At 40.8% G+C, this 19,215-nt stretch overlaps 2 non-coding genes and 2 pseudogenes across 2 annotated transcripts; 3 read left to right on the forward strand and 1 right to left on the reverse strand.

Annotated features, from left to right (window-relative positions):
- Nucleotides 1–270: 270 nt before the first annotated feature.
- Nucleotides 271–447, reverse strand: LOC140276220 (U2 spliceosomal RNA; annotated as a pseudogene).
- A 4,986-nt stretch (nt 448–5,433) lies between these two features.
- On the forward strand, nt 5,434–5,562 carry LOC140276268 (U2 spliceosomal RNA; annotated as a pseudogene).
- A 411-nt stretch (nt 5,563–5,973) lies between these two features.
- Nucleotides 5,974–6,087, forward strand: LOC140275831 (U5 spliceosomal RNA). Its single transcript, XR_011908543.1, has one exon. It is a non-coding gene; the product is annotated as a U5 spliceosomal RNA (small nuclear RNA).
- Nucleotides 6,088–6,362: 275 nt separating this feature from the next.
- On the forward strand, nt 6,363–6,550 carry LOC140275969 (U2 spliceosomal RNA). Its single transcript, XR_011908666.1, has one exon. It is a non-coding gene; the product is annotated as a U2 spliceosomal RNA (small nuclear RNA).
- The last annotated feature ends 12,665 nt before the right edge of the window (nt 6,551–19,215 follow it).

Consider the following 19,215-nt stretch of genomic DNA (forward strand, 5'->3'; position numbering starts at 1 on the left):
ACACTTAGGCTCCACCTTTTAGTTTTCTATGGGGCATTCACACCTTTTTTTTCACCGCATTTTATAAAAACACCACAGGAACACCGTATTGAGGCTTTGTTCTGACCGCTCATTCGGTGTCGCGTTTCTTTCAAGCAATTCTCCTGGTTAGCCCGCACTCGGCTCGCTCCCAGAGCCGTGTTAAAGTCTACTTCGCATTCACTCTCTTTTCTCAGCAGACTAAAAGAAACTTCCATCCTGCACCGCTGTTTGCTTTTTCACAAGAGCAGAGGAGAGTGCACCGTTCCCAGCGGCACTGCAGTACCGGGTCGATGCTTGGAGTGAACGGAGCAAGCTCCTTTTTCAACTCCTATTGATAAAAATCCATTTAATATGTAGTCCTTGCATAGACATATCACATATTAAACTGATAAGTACAGATGGATTATGTGCAATTATTAAAGAGAGTGGAGGACGATCTCTCTCGTTGGAAGTCCTTACCTATATCACTTATGGGGAGAGTTACAACCATTAAAATGATGATACTACCAAAAGTTAACTATTTGTTCTCAATGATCCCCATAAAACCATCTGCTACTTGGTTTAAGTCACTAGATTCATGCATCTCCAAATTTCTGTGGAAAAACAAACCACCACGTATTAGTTTAAAAATGCTACAGAAAACCAAGGAAAGGGGTGGATTAGATTTACCTCATTTTCAGCACTATTCCTTAGCCAATAGGTTACAGTATATATCAAAATGGTTTAAACCTTGTTGTTGTCACAGTTCCCAGAGACGTTGTAATCGTTGAGGATTCTATATTCACCCCCTCATTAGAGGCACGTGTTGCAGATTGATGACACTGAATCTTCTTCTCTGTTCATTGCTGGCATCATTCCCAGCATCGTAAGTGTTCGTGGCCTTGTTAGCCTCTTCTTCTGGATCTTGATATCGAGCATCCTTTTGTATTTCTGGTTTGTAAGTCCTCTCTCTTCGTTCACCGGAGTCTTCGTCTCTTTGTCCTTGAGTTTGGTGATTTTTTCTTCTTTTGATGCCTTGACACAGTGTGACAGGTGATACCACGTGGGAGATCCTTTAACTTGGACTGCTGTCCCTGTGCTGCGAAATGGCTGTGCTGCTCAAATGGTCTCTCCTTCATCATATACACAGTTATTTATACATCACCTTCCACCATGAAGCGTTGTCCCTTTTTGTTTCTCTCTTTGTTCTTAAAATGCTGTTATGCATGTCTAAACCAATCCATTAAACTAGATCATTTTGGCAGTAAAGCGATCTACAATGTGCTTGGTCGCAAAGCTGCTGATCTGTGGTAAACAGCTCTTCAGAAAGGCATTCTTCAATTGATTTCACTAATTTTATGTAATAATTTTGTGATTTCCTACAAAACTACACTTCTTCTCCCATCTGTCTGAGTATTTAATATTGTCTGGGTCCCGTTAAAACATGTATTTTTCCCATCTAATTCCTTGTTTGCTTTAAAACAAGTATTCCCCATTTTCTATCCCTTCAGTAGCCAACCAGTTTGTATGGAGTACACTGGAGCAACTTGACTGATCAGTAAAACACTGCTTTTGTTGTCACCGCAAGGCTTCCCCCGTCGGTTGTTTCACTGAGACACTACTGAGTAACTACAACTCAACACAGTTTATACACATAACATTCATATACATACTAACAAACAAACAAACAATAATTTATCGCAATTTTCTCATCTCTGTTTGAACGTACACCCAGGTAAATATTCCTGTAGTCTTCTCATACCGACTATGGACCCATTCATTGTTTAACTTCACTGTTTTGCAAATCCTAATTGAATATTACACATTGACATTGAACTTTACTGGATAAGCAGGTCTTCATTGCATTCAGCAGCCTATATGTGAGCATTTATGTGTAAGCTGTTCTTCTTTGCATTTATCAGCAGCAAGCAATTCTTCACTGCTCATGCATATGTAAATAGTAAAACAATTCCAATGTGTTAGCGAAACCTTCTATATCACAGTGGTTTCTAAGGTCTATTTTAAGTTCTTTGCCATCAGTGAGATGACATTGTTTACAAAGTGTGTCAAATTATCACTGAAGATCTTTTCAGGAATTTCAAATGTAGAAATGAGTTATTTTACGCGTGATTTTGCTACTGAGAGTGCATCTGCTTGTGCACATGGAAATATTTCAGACCATTTGGTAAAAACCTCTGTTGTCACTGAGCAGAATCGTTTCCCTTAACATTAATTTAGTTCAATGAAATCTACAAAATAATGAAATAATGAAATCCAAACAAATATGTTGAAAAAGATACACTGGCTTAGGGAATTATCTTCGTTTTGGTCTTAGATTGCCCTGTGGAATGTATTTTGCACATATTTGACCTGCTAGACAAAACTTTATTCATTTATTTATTCTAAAAATTTTTTTTTAATAATTAGTAAAACCATATGCTGTAAAAACCTGGTTCATTATTGCTTCCATCCCTCCTGTTGAGACATGACATGGTCCGTGGCTCAATACTGCAGCATATTTAAACAAATTCTTTGGCAGTATGGTTTTCCGTCCGGTCATTCATACGAGTCTATTGTAGATGGCAATTGAATAACATCTAATAATGCTAAAATATTTGTAGTTTATACATTTAGCTGTGGATGTCAACATACCTGTTTTTCCAATGCTGTGTTAACACATGTACAGTTGAGAAGGCATACTGACTGTCAGTGTAAACGTTAACAACCTTTTTGTTATTTAATTTACAAGCTTCAGTTAAAGCTACCAATTCGACTGCTTGAACAGAGTAATTTTTTGGTAGTGGTTGTTTTAAGAAAACTTCAGTTTCTGTTACTACTGCAAAACCTGTAGCATTTGTGCCATCAGGGTTTTTTTCCTTGATCTGTTGAATAAATATAGTTATTTCTGCATTTTCATAACGTATATCAGTTAAGTCTGGCCTGGGTAAAACACTGATGGTTATTTCTGACATGCAATCATGAGGCTTTCCATCAGTGGGGTATGTAGCAGTGTGGATGGATTAAGTGTAGCACATCTCTCGACAACAAGGTGTGGCTGTGAAAGAATAACTGTTATGTAGGAGAGATGTCTGGTAAAGATATTTTGTTAAGTAACCATATCACAGCCACTGCATGAGGTACCTTAAGTTTTAATGGGTGAAATAACACCATTATTGTTGATGCCTGCACTGCCAATGGCTTCTGGCCATTGATTCAAAAGTACGATCTCGTCTCTTTTTCCCCCTTTCAGTGGACACTGGCCCCTAATTACCGCAATTCAGCAGGGGGTCTTTCATTAGGAGTACTGGACTCCCCCGTGCACGGTTTCAGCTCCGACCCTGGACAGCGGAAAAAACGTTGAGATCTGGTTTGAGGACCCAATTGTTGAGAAAAGTCTCTCAATGAGACTCAGAGTTGCTGGAGTCAGTTAATGCAAAGGTTTAATCTTGCAGCAAGTTCAAGAATGTGTGTGTGTATGGGTGTATGTGTGCGAACGTGTGTGAGTTTGTGTGTGTGAGAGTTTAAAGAACCTGTTATCTACAGGCAGGCCTTAACTAGTATGGCACGGGTCCAGCCTGTCTCATCTTTTTTGGAAGGTCCAGCGCTCGGCCGTAACCCTTCTGTCTGTTTGGACTCTCACATACATTTGGTTAATCATAGAAAAACGAGAACAAAACTTTTTAGCCCCTTAAATTCATAAAACAGACATGGTGCAGTTATTTCCATTCTAGAAAATAAGAGTAATCACCACCATTCCTATAAATTCTGGATATTCTAACAATCTGAATCTTTTTTTAAATGTTTGATGAAGCCCTTTGCTGTTCTGTTTAGAGACTCAGCTGATCATAAACCAAGTTTTGCTCTTGAACCAAACTTCTAAACTCTTCACCTTTTTCATTTCTCAGTTAGTATTCACTTTAAAACTGATTAAAAGAAAAATTAAATTAATGCCTATCAACAAATGTGGGATCTAAACTCTAGTGCTTCCTCTAAAATAATTTCCTTTCTCAATTCAGAAATGTGTGTGTGTAAGTCACAACACCCGTGACACCAAAACGGCTTTCTTTTCTCTCTTTTCTCTACACTCTGCACTGTGAGCACACACAACAAATCAGAAAGGCTTTTTTCTCTCTTTTCTACATTATGGACTGTGGGGACACAAAACCGCTCTCTCTTTTTTTTTTTTGATTGTGTGCCAGGGCGTTGTCTCACGTATTAGATTATGCTTAAGATACGAATGGGTTTATCAGTCACATCAGAATCCATACATACTGATCCTCCCGTAATAAAATGGTCGGATCTTATCAAACACATTTTGTTTCTTGTGACAAGTCAGCGAAACAGCGTATACACGTCAAGACACTGAATCAAGTTTGCCACAAGAACTCATAAGTTTGGCAGTATTGCTCTGCCGTCAGCAATCATACACCCATTTTATTTTCATGAGACATGTGCAGGCACCTGTTCATCTACTGTTCTATCACTATGAATTAGTTTATCTATTATCAATAAGGATACTTCTACAACTACTATCAAAGTATGTCCGGACTTCTTATGTTGTCAGTTGCTATATATGAATAAGTGGGTTGCTACTGAAAAGCATTAAGCATGTCACACAGCCCAAACATATAACATTTCAGGACACACCACACAGTTAACAACCACAGTGAAGCGTGTCAAAGCCCAAACATGTAACATTCAACAGGACACTTACACAACACATTCAAATCAAACAGTCAGACAACATACAAGAACCTATACCCCAGCCGGCATTGCTCCCTGCCTATTTTCCTACAACTCACTATGTGTGCGCACACCTTTATTCACAAAATCTTCAACTTATACTCTTTTACCGAAGCTGCTACAGCTCGATTGGCCAAATACCCTTAGATCCTATTTCGGTGAATTTGACATCTGCCTTGCATGTAACAGATTAGCGGTTTAGCAGTTTTAATTTAGTTTGAGTGAAGGAATTCATTTTATAGCAAAATCCGAAATCGTGAAGAACTCATGGAAGTAAGCTTATTCTCGGATTCCTGAATCTTTAGATTTGCTCTTTCTTTTACTGCAAAGTACAACGTTGAGCAGCACTAATGAGTTGTTTCTATTTTTGGCAGGCTTTACCTTTGCGGATGAAGCCCTTTCTGTCTGTGCAAAAGAAATCTTGTTACTGTGCAGAGTGACTTCTCTGAGTAGGGTCGCCTTACTTGTTGCGACTCTGCCGATGTTCGAAGCTGGAGTGCAAAGTTGTTGCTTGAATGGTGCTCGCTGGAGCGTGCGGTAGTGTAAAGTTATACCATTTAAAAGGGCTGAAGAGTGCTCAGTGCAGCGGGTGGGCGGAGGTGCAAAGTGACACTATGGCCATAAAAAGAACACCGCTACAAGTGCGCATTGTGCCAGGAAGGGCCCTCGGACGTGAACCAGTGGACAGTTATCGCTTCTCGGCCTTTTTGCTGAGATCAAGTGTAGTATCTGTTCTTATCAGTTTAATGTCTGAGCTTGCTCCGTTCACTCCAAGCATCGGCCCGGTACTGCAGTGCCGCTGGGAACGGTGCGCTCTCCTCTGCTCTTGTGAAAAAGCAAACAGCGGTGCAGGATGGAAGTTTCAGGGAGCCCAAGATGAAACTTTCTTTTAATCTGCTGAGAAAAGAGAGTGAATGCGAAGCAGACATCAACACGGCTCTGGGAGCGAGCCGAGTGCGGGCTAACCGGGAGAATTGCTTGAAAGAAACGCGACACCGAATGAGCGGTCAGAACAAAGCCTCAATACGGTGTTCCTGTGTTGTTTGTGGCTGCCTTGTCTTTTGCACAGAGTAAAAGACAAGGCAGCCATCGAATAGGGCCCGATTGTTCCTACTTGGTCAGCCGAGGAGCAAGGGGGGGGAGCAAGCGTCTCAACCAAGCAAAGCTCACCATGGGGAAGGTGGCTATGCCAACTAGCCTGATGCCCTGCTCCCGCAGTGATGGATAATCGTACTCTGGTTTCTCTTCATAATGTACAAGTCTTTCGCCTTTTACTAAAGACTTCCATGGAGAGCAGCACTAATGAATTGTTTCTATTTTTGGCAGGCTTTACCTTTGCGGGTGAAGCCCTTTCTGTCTGTGCAAAAGAAATCTTGTTACTGTGCAGAGTGACTTCTCTGAGTAGAGTCGCCTTACTTGTTGCGACTGTGCCGATGTTGCTTGAATGGTGCTCGCTGGAGCGTGCGGTAGTGTAAAGTTATACCATTTAAAAGGGTTGAAGAGTGCTCAGTGCAGCGGGTGGGTGGAGGTGCAAAGTGACACTATGGCCATAAAAAGAACACCGCTACAAGTGCGCATTGTGCCAGGAAGGGCCCTCGGACGTGAACCAGTGGACAGATATCGCTTCTCGGCCTTTTGGCTAAGATCAAGTGTAGTATCTGTACTTATCAGTTTAATATGTGATATGTCTATGCAAGGACTACATATTAAATGGATTTTTATCAATAGGAGTTGAAAAAGGAGCTTGCTCCGTTCACTCCAAGCATCGACCCGGTACTGCAGTGCCTCTGGGAACGGTGCGCTCTCCTCTGCTCTTGTGAAAAAGCAAACAACGGTGCAGGATGGAAGTTTCTTTTAGTCTGCTGAGAAAAGAGAGTGAATGCGAAGTAGACTTTAACACGGCTCTTGGAGCGAGCCGAGTGTGGGCTAACCAGGAGAATTGCTTGAAAGAAACGCGACACCGAATGAGCGGTCAGAACAAAGCCTCAATACGGTGTTCCTATGGTGTTTTTATAAAATGCGGTGAAAATAAAGGTGTGAATGCCCCATAGAAAACTAAAAGGTGGAGCGGAAGTGTTCGGCTGCAAGAAGGTGTGAATGTCCGACTATATTTGGTGAAAAGCAGGTGAAGCAAGGTCTGAATGCTCAACCTTACATCATCAAAAGCGAGATCAGAGGTTTTTGGCTGCAAGAAGGCCATAGTTTGCCAAAAGCGGGTAAGGTGCGAATGACCGACTAAATATCAACAAAAGTGGGGGCGGAGGTCTTCGGATGCAAGTGGGTGTGAATATCCCACCATACAAGTATGGTGGAGAGGAAGCTGTGAATGGCCGACCATAGTTTGCAAAAAGCGGGTGAGAAAAGGTGCGAATGTCCAACCATACATGATCAAAACAGGGAGCGGCTTAAACAGCTTTAAACAAAAAAAGAACGTTGTACTTTGCAGGATAGGAAAGAACAACTATAAACCTTTTCAGGAATCCGAGAATAAACTTATTTCCACGAGTTCTACACAATTTCGGATTTTGATATAAAATGAATTCCTTCACTAGAACCAAGTGAAAACTGCTTTGTCCTTGATATTTATCCATGTCTGAATCGGTTTCAACAAAATAGAAAGTATTACTTTGCAGTATACCAAAGAACAACACTAAACCTTTAGGAATCCGAGAATAAACTTATTTCCACGAGTTCTACACAATTTCGGATTTTGATATAAAATGAATTCCTTCACTAGAACCAAGTGAAAACTGCTTTGTCATATTTTTCAGCAAGTATGGTCGGACATTCACACCTACTCACAGCCGAACACCTCTGCTCCCGCATTTGATGGTGTATAGTCGGGCATTCTCACCATTTGTCATCAGGTTTTTGCAAATTATGATCTGACATTCACACCGGCTTTTGATGATGTATGGTTGGGCATTCGCACCTTTTTTTACCCATTTTTCAGGAATTATGGGTGGACATTCACACCTTCTTGCAGCTGAACACCTCCTCTCCCGCATATGATCATGTGCGGTTTGATATTCGAAAATTTTCTTTCATGTTTTTTAGCAATTATTGATGGACATTGAGACCTTCTTGCAGCTGAACACCTCTGCTCCCGCTTTTGATGGTGTATAGTCGGGCTTTCGAGCCTTTTCTTCCCCGGTTTTTACAAATTATGGTTGGACATTCAGACCTTCTTGCAGCCGAAAACCTCCGCTCCCTCTTTTGATCATACATTGTCGGGCATTCGCACCTTTTCTTATTTTCTTTTTTTTTTTTTTTTTTATTTATTTTTTTTTTTTCCTCCCCCTTGTCCTGTTCAGCATTATGGCAGCAGAATTGTAGTCTGAATACCTTTGATGCCAAACAGATTTGCTTTGCCAAGGGAAGTTTTATAAATGTAAAGCTCCCCTTGATGCCCATTTATTTATTTTTGTTTACAATATATAACATGTAATAGAACTGAACCGGACCGGGGGACAAGGAAAGAAGAAGAGGAAAGAAGAGGAAACAGAACAAAAATAGAAACAAAAACCAGACAACCAGCTGCTACACCTGTAAAAAACAAAACAGACAACAATCCATGGCCTCTGAGGGGAATCCAGCCATAGCGCCACCAGGAGCACCTGAAAGCAGACAAGCAGAGAAAAAACTAACACACAAACAAACAAAAACAAGCACAAGAAGCGGCAATCGCATACAAATAAGCTGAGAATATAGATGACCTGAGACGACATGATAACACATCAACTGCTTAGCGAGCATGCTACTGGACTAATGAATGTGTGTGTGTGTGTGTGTGAGAACATGCAACACCCATGGCACAGGACCTACATGGTAACCGTGCTTAGTTATGAGTGTATAAGTGTACAGAGCCACAATCCACAGCCCCCCCCCCCAGCAATCAGAAGGAGGTAGAGAGGGCCACAAGACCCAGGCCACCAGCAGCCCCCACGGGGGCACAGAACCCAGGAAGCCCACCTCAGGGGCAACCACGCATCCACCCAGAAGACTGCAGAGGAAGCCCCCGGACAGAGCCCCCATAAGCATAGGGCAGAGGCCCTCCGGGAGCCAGGGGCAACAGCCCACCGACCCCGCCAGGCCCCAGCCGCCCAGACATGGGCCGTGCACTGGAGCCCGAGCGCCCCCAAACCCCCCAGCAGAGGCCCCACCCAATACTCAGGAGGGCCAAGCGCCCCAGACAGCCACACAGTGGGTCAGCGCCTGCCCCAGTCCCCTGGCCAAGTGCCCTGGGAGTCAGCGGGGAGAGGCAACGCCGCCCCCCCATCCGGAGAAGCACAGGCAGGCCAGGCGACAGCAAGTCCCAGATCCAGGCCCAATCATTAGCACACACACTTTCACGTCCCACACATCCACACGTCCTCCCTCCCTTGACTCCGCTGGGGTGTAGTGCAGCGGGCACACCAGGGGGCCAGCAGCCCCCCAGCCACCACAGACCCCGAACCAGCAGAACAATTAATTAATCCTCTTCGCCCCTCCCGCCCCGAGCAGCAACCAGGAAGCAGGGTCGGTATTATTTGACACGTTGACGAGATGGCAGAAAAAAGTTCCAAGAGAAGACGAAAAAAGAGAGACAGATAGATTTGTAAATTGGACGAGAGAAATGCAAGGGAACGGAATGTTTGGAGGGTTTGAAAGTGCGCCACCGCAACTGAGTGATTTCTCTATGTTTTCAAAACAAGCAACAGGCAGTAGCAATCAAGCAACAGCAAAGCTAAAGGTTTATTGCAGAGAGCAAAGGCAGAAAAAGACGGAAAAAAAAAGCAGTAACATTTCTTGCAGATTGTCAGTATTTTTTTTGGAGAAGTTAAATTCTCTATTCAAACGCAGTCCTCTGCACCTCTACCACAGCACATGCCAGACACAACGTCATCTTTTCCAGGGACACATCCTACTACACTAGCAGATAAGACACATCTTCCTAACATCACACTCAATAACAGAAGCATGCCATTTAGCAAAATAAAAAACTGACCATTTATACAGATTCAGCATAAACAGCTTAGGCTGTACATGTGGACATGTGTAATTGGAAAAGAAAAGGTTAGATATCCTTAGCTTTGTCATAAATGCTCTCACCCTAAGATTATCTCATCCCAACCCTGCTTCCTTCTTCCCCCATTCAGCCCTGAGAGTGAGGACAGATTCTGATTGATCATGGGCCTGTACTTAAAGAGTACCAGAGATACATATAGTTATTTAGTCAAAAAATTTACAATGATAATGGAAGTTTTTACTAGAGCATTTATCATCAATTCAATAATTAATTTATTTAAAATAAATTTGAATAGGAGTAATACCACATTGAATGGACAATCTGAAAACTGCTTTTCAATGCAAGTATTACAGTGAAGAGATAAGACGCAATACAATGTCCAAAATAAATCCAGGAAGAACAGACTGTTTAAAACTAAACATTAGAACCAGTTTGTTGTTGAATTAAGATTTAACAGCTCTCTAAAAAAGTCAGACAAACAAACATAGCATTTAAATCTTTGATCCTTTAATTGAAAAACTGCCTGAACAAACGATGTTCTACAAATTGAGACTGTATGATTTCCACCTGAAGCAGGTCTGAGACCGGACAGTCAGACCATATGACATATTAGAAAATATCGGGATTTAACAGCAAGGTCAGGCAGATAGGTGTCAGACAGTTTCTTACCATCTTAAAGCATTAAAGGTTAGCCTTTATTGTGTTAGAGATCACAGTAACATGACTTAAAATTTAGCTGATCTAAATACTTCTCCTCTGCTTATTTTCACCAATTCTGAGTTCATATTTATCATCAGTATTTATAATTGATCTCATTAAACCATTTAACTATTTAACTGCAGCAGATCTATGAATCAATGGATCTGTTATCTTAACAGAGCAGCAAAGTGCTTAATATAAAGGTTTAAAGTGAGTTAGATTATTAGGAAATTAACAAAAACACGGCAATAAAAGGCACAACGAGAGTCAGATATCACCAATGAGTTTCTTGAAGAAGAAAACTCTAAAAGAAATTTAAAGACAGCTGCAGTAAGTCTGAGTCATAACAAGTCAAGTCAAGGTTTGTTTTCATGGCACATTTAAAAACAGCCACAGCAACCAGAGAGCTGTACAGCTGAACACTATATTAATACTATTAGCAAATTCTAACCCTGCAGATAAATATTAATTAATCTAACAATAAACATTGAATAAATTAGTGAAATAAAAACAGTGTTTACAGTTAAAGACATGCCTCTAAACCAGACATGTATCACTGGAAAAGGAAAGGCTTTGCGACTGGACTACTAAATTTGCTATGTCAAGAAGCACACAGTAGAGCTCACTGTGCTAGCTCAAAAGTAACAGCGCTCATTTCACAACACTGGTGGCACCCCCACCTAAAAGACACAATAAAATATTTTGTGCAATCTCGTGAAATTTGCAAGCTGTTCAATCTCAAAGCAGGACTAGGTAGTTTCCCAGTACCTGATGCCCCTTGGAAACAGATAGTAATTGAGTTTACTGACATGGGGGCAGTGAACAGGACTGAAGGTAAACTATTTCTTCTAGTGTGTGTAGCTCCCTTTTCTAGATGGGTAGAAGCCACACCTACTAAAACCGAAAAAGGAAAAGAAGTCATTAAATGGCTTACAAGAGAAATTATTCCAAGATTTGGTGTACCAGAAGTGATAAGATCAGATAATGGTACTCACTTCTCCAATGAAGAACTAGGAGAAGTGGAAAAATTGTTTGGAATTACACATAGGCTCGGTGCGGTCTCTCACCCAGCTTTACAAGGACTAGTGAAAAGAGCAAATAGAACCATCAAAAAGAACGAACAGAAGTCTCTGCAGACACACAGTTAACCTGGGCTGAAGCTCTACGTATTGTGTTAGCCTAAGATTTACTCCAAATGCCACCATGAATGTTGTCATGTTGTCCCACATGAGGTCATAACAGGGAGGAAACACCCTGTCCATTTACAACTGCACCAACAGGCTCACCCCTTGTTGTACTACAGTATGGAAATTTGTGTGAATGTGAAACAACTGAATAACACGGTGATGAGTATATCTCAGCAGGTTACAGAAATACTCACCAAGGAACAGGACCAGGAAAGTGAACAAACTTAACTGGTCCTCTCCTATATGGACAGGATGCAGAAGCTACAACACATTGTGTAAAGGTATGGTTGACTGAGGATAGACTGAGTAACTGGATCCACAAGGATCACTGTACTCAGGCTCAAGATCCTACCGAAAGAACATTAACTGAGGTCCGGACTGACTTAGGAACCTCACCTGCTGACAAAGACTAGACCACGGGGACTGAAACTCTATCAGAGACTGAACGGACCACTGACGATGAAACCAAAGGAAAACACCACTGTGGAGACTAGACTGTAGAACCACAGTAGCAGAAACAATAAAGGTTACAATAACTAATTTTCACACCTCTCCTGTGTGAAAGTCAGACATTAAAAGCTCAAGTTACAAAGAACTACAACAGTAATCTGGACACACCCTCTCTTCCCACCACTCCACACCAGGTGACTAAAAGATCTCTGGAAAATTGCAACAACCCACTTCAATTACAATTTATTGAGAAACAAGATACAAGGTACAATCCGATCTGTGCTCAGTCATGACATGTTGGTCAAACGAAAAATATATGAATGGGATGAATAAAATGTTCTGTGAGAACAGTTTTAATCATGTGTTCTGGTTCATTCAAGAATTTACATGGGAGATGACCCAAGTTGTTTCATCTGGTGCAATCAATCAATGAATCAATCAATCAAACTTTATTTTCATAACACTTTTCATACAAGAAAATGATAGAAGAAAATAAAACAAAGCAGTGAAACCCAAGGCCACATATAGACACACATACACACACACACACACGCACATCTATACGTACACATACACCCACATACATCCACACATACTGGAAGGAAGAAGTAAAGATTAAGTAAAACATAATAAACTGAGGCAGAGCTGCTCGATGTAAGGTAAAGCACAGAGCTTTGAACTGCACGATTAAAGGCCTAATTCATGTCAAGAAAAAACAAGAATGATCCTGAACAATTTAGCTAACATTCCAAAACTGCTACGAGGAAAAAAAAAAAAAAAAAAAAATTACAAAATAATATCAATAATCTGGGCCCTTAGGTAAAAGCATGCATGCAAGATAACAGTGATCAATAACCAACCAAAGATCTGATGTCTGACAACACAAGCACGATGCTGTGGCACTGCTAAGGAAAAGGTTAGCAGCACAAGGCCACATGGCTCATCTAAAAAATAAATAAATGAGGAATTGAGACAAATAGAAAAATAGAATAAACCTTTGTCTTTGATTCTAATTTGTATGGAAATATGTTATTGTATCATGTGATGTTATAAGAAACTCTGATGTCACACTGTTGGTACCACATGAAGTCTTTCTAATTCAAATGGAGCAGAAAAAACTTAATGCTGATCCTGAACTGTCTGTGGATGGCTCAGCATCACGAAACACAGCCACTGGTAAGAATTAAATAGAATTTAGTATAAAGTAACAAGTGAGAATTAAGCAGATCGTGCTGAAATTTTATCAAAAGCACTCTGAGCTGAATTAAGAGGACAGACAATATTTATCCCAAAAAGGTTAATCAGTTACTCATTGAGAAGAAATGGCTGCTTTCTTGATGCTGTGCTGCTCCCAAAATGAACTCTAACCACAAACATTTCTGTCCTGCAGCAGCAACACAGGAGCAGAAACTGCAGTGGAAGAGTTCAGCAGAACTAACATACGGATGAGACTAAGTCTCATCGGGGGGGTGGAGATACAACAATTAATCATAGTTTACTAACACTTCTCAAGTTTTTCCTTTTGTCTTTTGTTCTATGTTGTCTTGTGTTTTGTCTTTGTCTTGCTGTGTTCTCTAAATGGTTTGAAGTTTTTTCCACAGAAAAGGTTGATGTATTGGATTTCACATTAATGCTGTACAGCAGGTTGGTGAGTCTAAAGGTACTGTCCTAAAACATGGTTTCTATCAACTGGCCAGTTGTTTTGTTTTTCATTTAATTTATTTATTTATTTATTTTGGTTTATTTATTTGTTTTTGTTTGGGGTTCATATGAAAACTTAATTTGTCGACCAATGAATACTGGGATTGAACCTGTTAAAAGGCAATTCCTGAATATAAAACATTGTGAAAATGACATGTTGTGCTGCTCAGTTCTCTCTCCTGCTAACATTCATCCACAGCTTAAATTAACTGCATCTGCAGCAGAACCTCTACAGGACTCACAGCCAAGTGACTGACAAGACGTCAGTCTGAAATTCTGGGAGGCACGATCATCATGCCAAGATAATGGTTGAACAACCACACAACCTTCAACCACTGTCAACAAAATAATCTGAATTATCTCCTTAATTGTCCCAAAGAAAAAGATTAGTTAGGGAAAACGGGTGGTAAAGACCCCTTTGTGGAAGTGAAGTGCTGGTAACCTCTCCTTCCTAGTTAGCTCAGACTGCTGAACTGAGGTTCAGCCAGAAGAACAACCAAACACCAAGCAGTGACAGGATTGGACCACAAGAGACTGAGCTGCACTACACCACTCTGCACAATGTTATCATAAAATTTTCACTCAAAAGAAATCGTTAGTTTTTACACTACATCTATCATTACTCATCTGTTCTCAACAGGGTCATATCTTCATATTCATATCATGTTTAAATGTCTGTACTGTATTGTTTTGTGATGTTCCTCTTTAGTTTAATGATTTTAAGTAGACCAATTACTAATCATAGGAATTCATACATATGTCCATTGCCATTGGTGTGAATCGGCTGTTCGGAGCGGGACCTTAGGCACTGAAAGGTAATTAAGTGGTCGTCGCCAAGGGGGAATGGGGCCATTGGAGAATTTTCCCGGATATCAGCCATCGGGTTTTTCGCTCCTATTCGCTGCGAACAGTGGACGATCCTGATGGTAATGTTAATTGCCTTAAGCACTTTTTGAGTTTCAATATTTTATGAATTGTTGTAGCTTAGTTAATTATTGTTATGTGTTGTAATGGTACTTATGGGTGAGCAGGGTCTTGCCACTGCTTAAACCACATATAGTTTTGGGCCAAAATGAACTAAGATTCTACACAGAGATTGGGTTTGGGGCCACATACACACACTAATTTTAAGACATATTGAAACATTTATTAATTTATTCCTTGCATACACGTACAGGCGTGATACTTATAGCTTTTAAGAAATGTGCTCATTGCAGAGTTATGATCAGTTGAGTAATGAAGGTTGAACTATTCTGGGAAAGAGGTTCTGTTCCCAGCATCATGATAAACACTCCTGATACAGAAAGGTTTAGCTAACGCATTACAATTATTTTACACATGCATATGCAATGAAAACTTGCTTGCTGCTGATAATTGCAAAGAAGAACAGCTTACACATAACAGCTCACATAATGAAGTTATATCAAAAGGGGGATAACAAGAGTCTCCTGTCTGGTTGTGCTGCACCTCAAGGTAGTTGCAGTTTGAGGACCTGCTAAGTTGGCTGCCGCTAACAGGTGTGACACAATACAGAATATAACATTCCTACCTCATTTAGTTGACATGATTAAATCATGTCAAAAGGGGGAGTTGTTATAATTGGCTTTGTTCTTAGAAATTATAAATTCATTTTCTGTATTTTACTAAATAACCTATGTTCCTAGCTGGTACTTTTCCACTCTGCTCATACTGCACAACAGATGACCTTAAATGGTCCAAGACATTAGAATGACATAAACAACTGGGTCGGACAAAACATCTCTATTAGGGCAGATAGGTCTGGTACATTAGACACCTAAAACAGCACTCACACATACACACACATTGTTTATCACATCCAAAGAACACAACAAGGACAGCAGCTGGCCTGACCATAACACTCAAAACTGGCCAATTATACTCTGACAAGAAATATGACATGTTTCCGGATAACGGGGCTCGGCCTGACGGATTTCCTGCGGGAGCTCTGGCACTCCGAGTCCAGCGCTGCAATATACTCTACTTGTGACCACTAATAAATACTTTTTTAATAAACGATTTCTCCAGCTTATTCTTGGGCTTCCAATGAAAAAATCGGGCTATATAGTCTGGACCCTACAGTTAATGGGCAGAACTGTGGTCTTAGACCAATTGATAGAGTAGTCAGAAAGTGCTGAGTATTTATTTATGAGTGTGATCGTGTGAGTGAGAGACGTCTGTGAGTTCTGCAGGAAAAGTAATACATCATCAGCATAAAGACTTATTTTATGCTCAATATTTTGGGGTTGGATGCCTTTAATATTTCTATCTTGTCTGATAGCAGCTGCTAAATGTTCGATGAAAATAGCAAAAAGTGAGGGAGAAAGTGGGCAACCCTGTCTTGTACCTCTCTGCAGACTGAAGCTTGGAGAAGTTTGATCATTAGTCCTGACACTTGCATTTGGGGAGCTATATAATATCCTTATCCAGTTGATGAAGTGTGACCCAAACCCAAATTTGTTTAATGCTGCGAATAAAAATTTCCAGTTCACTCGATCAAATGCTTTTTCTTCATCTAGAGAGACTATTGTGGTTTCCAGGTTGTTAATGGTAGAATAGTCTATGATCTATGAAACTGATCTATGTTACTGTCTGATGGATCATTTTGTGATGAATATAAGGTTTTATAGAAGTCCCTAAAAGCATTGTTGATTTCATGGGTGACATTTCCTTTTCAGTCTTTAACAGAAGTGATTGTTGTTTTCTCTTTTTTTCTCTTTAGTTGGTTAGCTAGGAACCTTCCAGATATATTGCCATGCTCAAAGTTCTCCAAGCGAAGTCTTTGTATCAGAAACTGTGTTTGTTTGTTAATAATTTTGTTTAATTCAATTTAGCTTTTCTTAGTTCATTCAGTGTGTGTTCCTCTTTGGAGGTACTGTAGACAACTTCTAAAGATTTGATCCTGAGTTCTAAATCTGATATTCTTGAACTTTCCCTCTTTTTCTTATTTGATGAAAAAGAGATTATTTTGCCTCTCATGACTGCTTTTCCGCCTTCTCAGAGTTTACAAGCTAATAAAATCAGGGTCTTTTAGTAATGATGTATTAAATCTCCAATTCCTGGTGGTATAACTCTTTTATTCTTCAGTGTGATAGAAACTGGAGCGTGATCACTGATAGTGATGGGGTGGATTTTGGTGTCTGAAATATCCCTCATCAAGGAACTGCTAACTATGAATTTCTTCACTTAAACCAAGTTAAAACTGCTTTGTCCTTCATATTTGTCCATGTTTAAGCTGGTTTCAAGTATAAACTTCTTTATATTACCTTATATGAGAAAGAACCACACTTGTTCTTCTGGAATCCGAAATTAGCTTTCTTTTAAGGAGATAGTCAAGATTTCAGATATTGCCATAAAATTAACTGCTTCACTCAAACCAAGTTAAAACTGCTTTGTCCTTCATATTTGTCCATGTCTAAGCTGCTTTCAAGTATAAACTTCTATTTATTACCTTATATGAGAAAGAACCACACTTCTTCTTCTGGAATCCGAAATTCGCTTTCTTTTAATGAGATAGTCAAGATTTTAGATATTGCCATAAAATTAATCAACGGTTTAAAGCTTTGCAACATCAGTTTCAGCTTTTACAAATGGAAGTGCAGGCTCGCACATCTCCTTTCCCCGGGCCTATCGCAGCTGATCCAGACCTGCAGGAGACAAGTGATGAGAATAACCATTGGCAGGCTGAGGTCTCATCCCAACCAGACAACATCAGAGCCAACCCTCCCTCAGGTCAGTTACCAGTCTGTCATGAGCCAAAACTGCAGAAGTTAACCAGTGAAGATGATATTGAACATTTCCTGGTTACCTTTGAAAGAATTTCAGCTGCTTGTAGATGGCCACAAACAGACTGGGTCTTTCGCCTCATTCCTCTACTAACTGGTAAGGCAAGGGGTGCCTATATTAATATGGATGTTGATGAGTCTCTGGACTACAATGAGGTGAAAAAAGCCATATTGGGAAAGTATGATATTAACCCAGAGACTTACAGACAAAGGTTCCGGTCCCTGTATGTTCAGCCTGGAGAATGCCCCAAAGAACTCCATTGTGAGGCTAAAGGAGTTGTATGGGAAATGGATACAGCCTAAAGGTAAAACTGTACAAGAAATTGGTGAAATGATAATCCTGGAACAATACTTAAGACTGTTGTCCCCTGAGCTTCAGGTCTGGATAAAAGAACATAATCCTAAAACTGCAGCTGAAGCTGCATCATTTGCTGACATGTTTGTGGCTGCAAGGCGAAAGGGCCAGTCATGGAGTAATACTGCCATAAAGGACAAGGGTACCCACAGACCACCACCACCTCAATACCACCAGAGAGCCGCATGTGTGAGTAAATCACCAATAAGGGATGATCAGCAAGAACATACATTTGCTAAACCTGTCAGAAGAACTCCAGTTTGTTACCTTTGTGGGCAGGAAGGTCACACCAAGCCTATGTGCCCAATAAATTCATCCAAATTGACCCAAATGTGCTTTGTACCACGACAAAATTACTTGAAACCAGAAAAAGGATTGTCAACGAAAATGACTGTAGTAAAAATCAATGGGAGAAAAGTCAAAGCTTTAATAGAGACTGGCAGTACTCAAACCCTGGTGCACAGGCGGCATGTACCCAATGTGTTCACGCAGGAAACCATTCCAGTCTGTTGTGTGCATGGTGATGAAAAGCATTATCCAACGGCTGACATCTTTATTGAAGTGCAACGGCAACCGTATCTATTGAACGTTGGTGTTGCAGATAACTTACAATTCCCAGTAATTTTGGGTGAAGATCTGCCAGTACTTTATGACTTGTTGAAACCTGTACAAACCTGTAATGTGGCTGTGACCAGGGCCCAAGCTAAGCAAAGTGAGCATCTCCCAACTCTTATTGCCTTGCCTTTCTTTGATGCTGACCTAGAAATAAATCCCGGGAAATCTAGGAAATCACGCAGCCAAAGAAGACAAGAGAAGTTTGTACAAACAGTTGTAAAACCACAAGCTGAGGTTTCTCCAGAGGTTCCTTTGGGATTTGAAATCCCCACCAACATAACTGAAATGCAGCAAAATGACCTCTCGTTGTCAGCCATTTTGTTGAGAGCTAGAGGGGAAGAGTCTGAGGTTGAGCCTAGAAATGACAAAGAGGGGTATTTTTTACAGAATGGCATTCTTTACCATCAGCATGGTCAGGCTAAGCGGCTTGTGGTCCCTCAAGCAGTCCAAGATGTGGTTCTTACCTTGGGCCACTCTATTCCCTGGGCTGGCCACCTAGGGAAACACAAGACCACTGCTCGCATTAGGCGACACTTCCACTGGCCTGGATTGCGCTCAGATGTAGCACAATTCTGCAGGAGTTGCCCTCAGTGTCAGAAGACATCAGTTCAAGGCCCCTCAAGAGCTCCGCTTCAACCTCTACCTGTTATTGGA

This window comes from Leuresthes tenuis, unplaced genomic scaffold (genome assembly GCF_036924035.1).
Source record: "Leuresthes tenuis unplaced genomic scaffold, fLeuTen1.0.hap1 SCAF_18, whole genome shotgun sequence".
In the NCBI taxonomy this organism is placed as follows: Eukaryota; Metazoa; Chordata; class Actinopteri; order Atheriniformes; family Atherinopsidae; genus Leuresthes; species Leuresthes tenuis.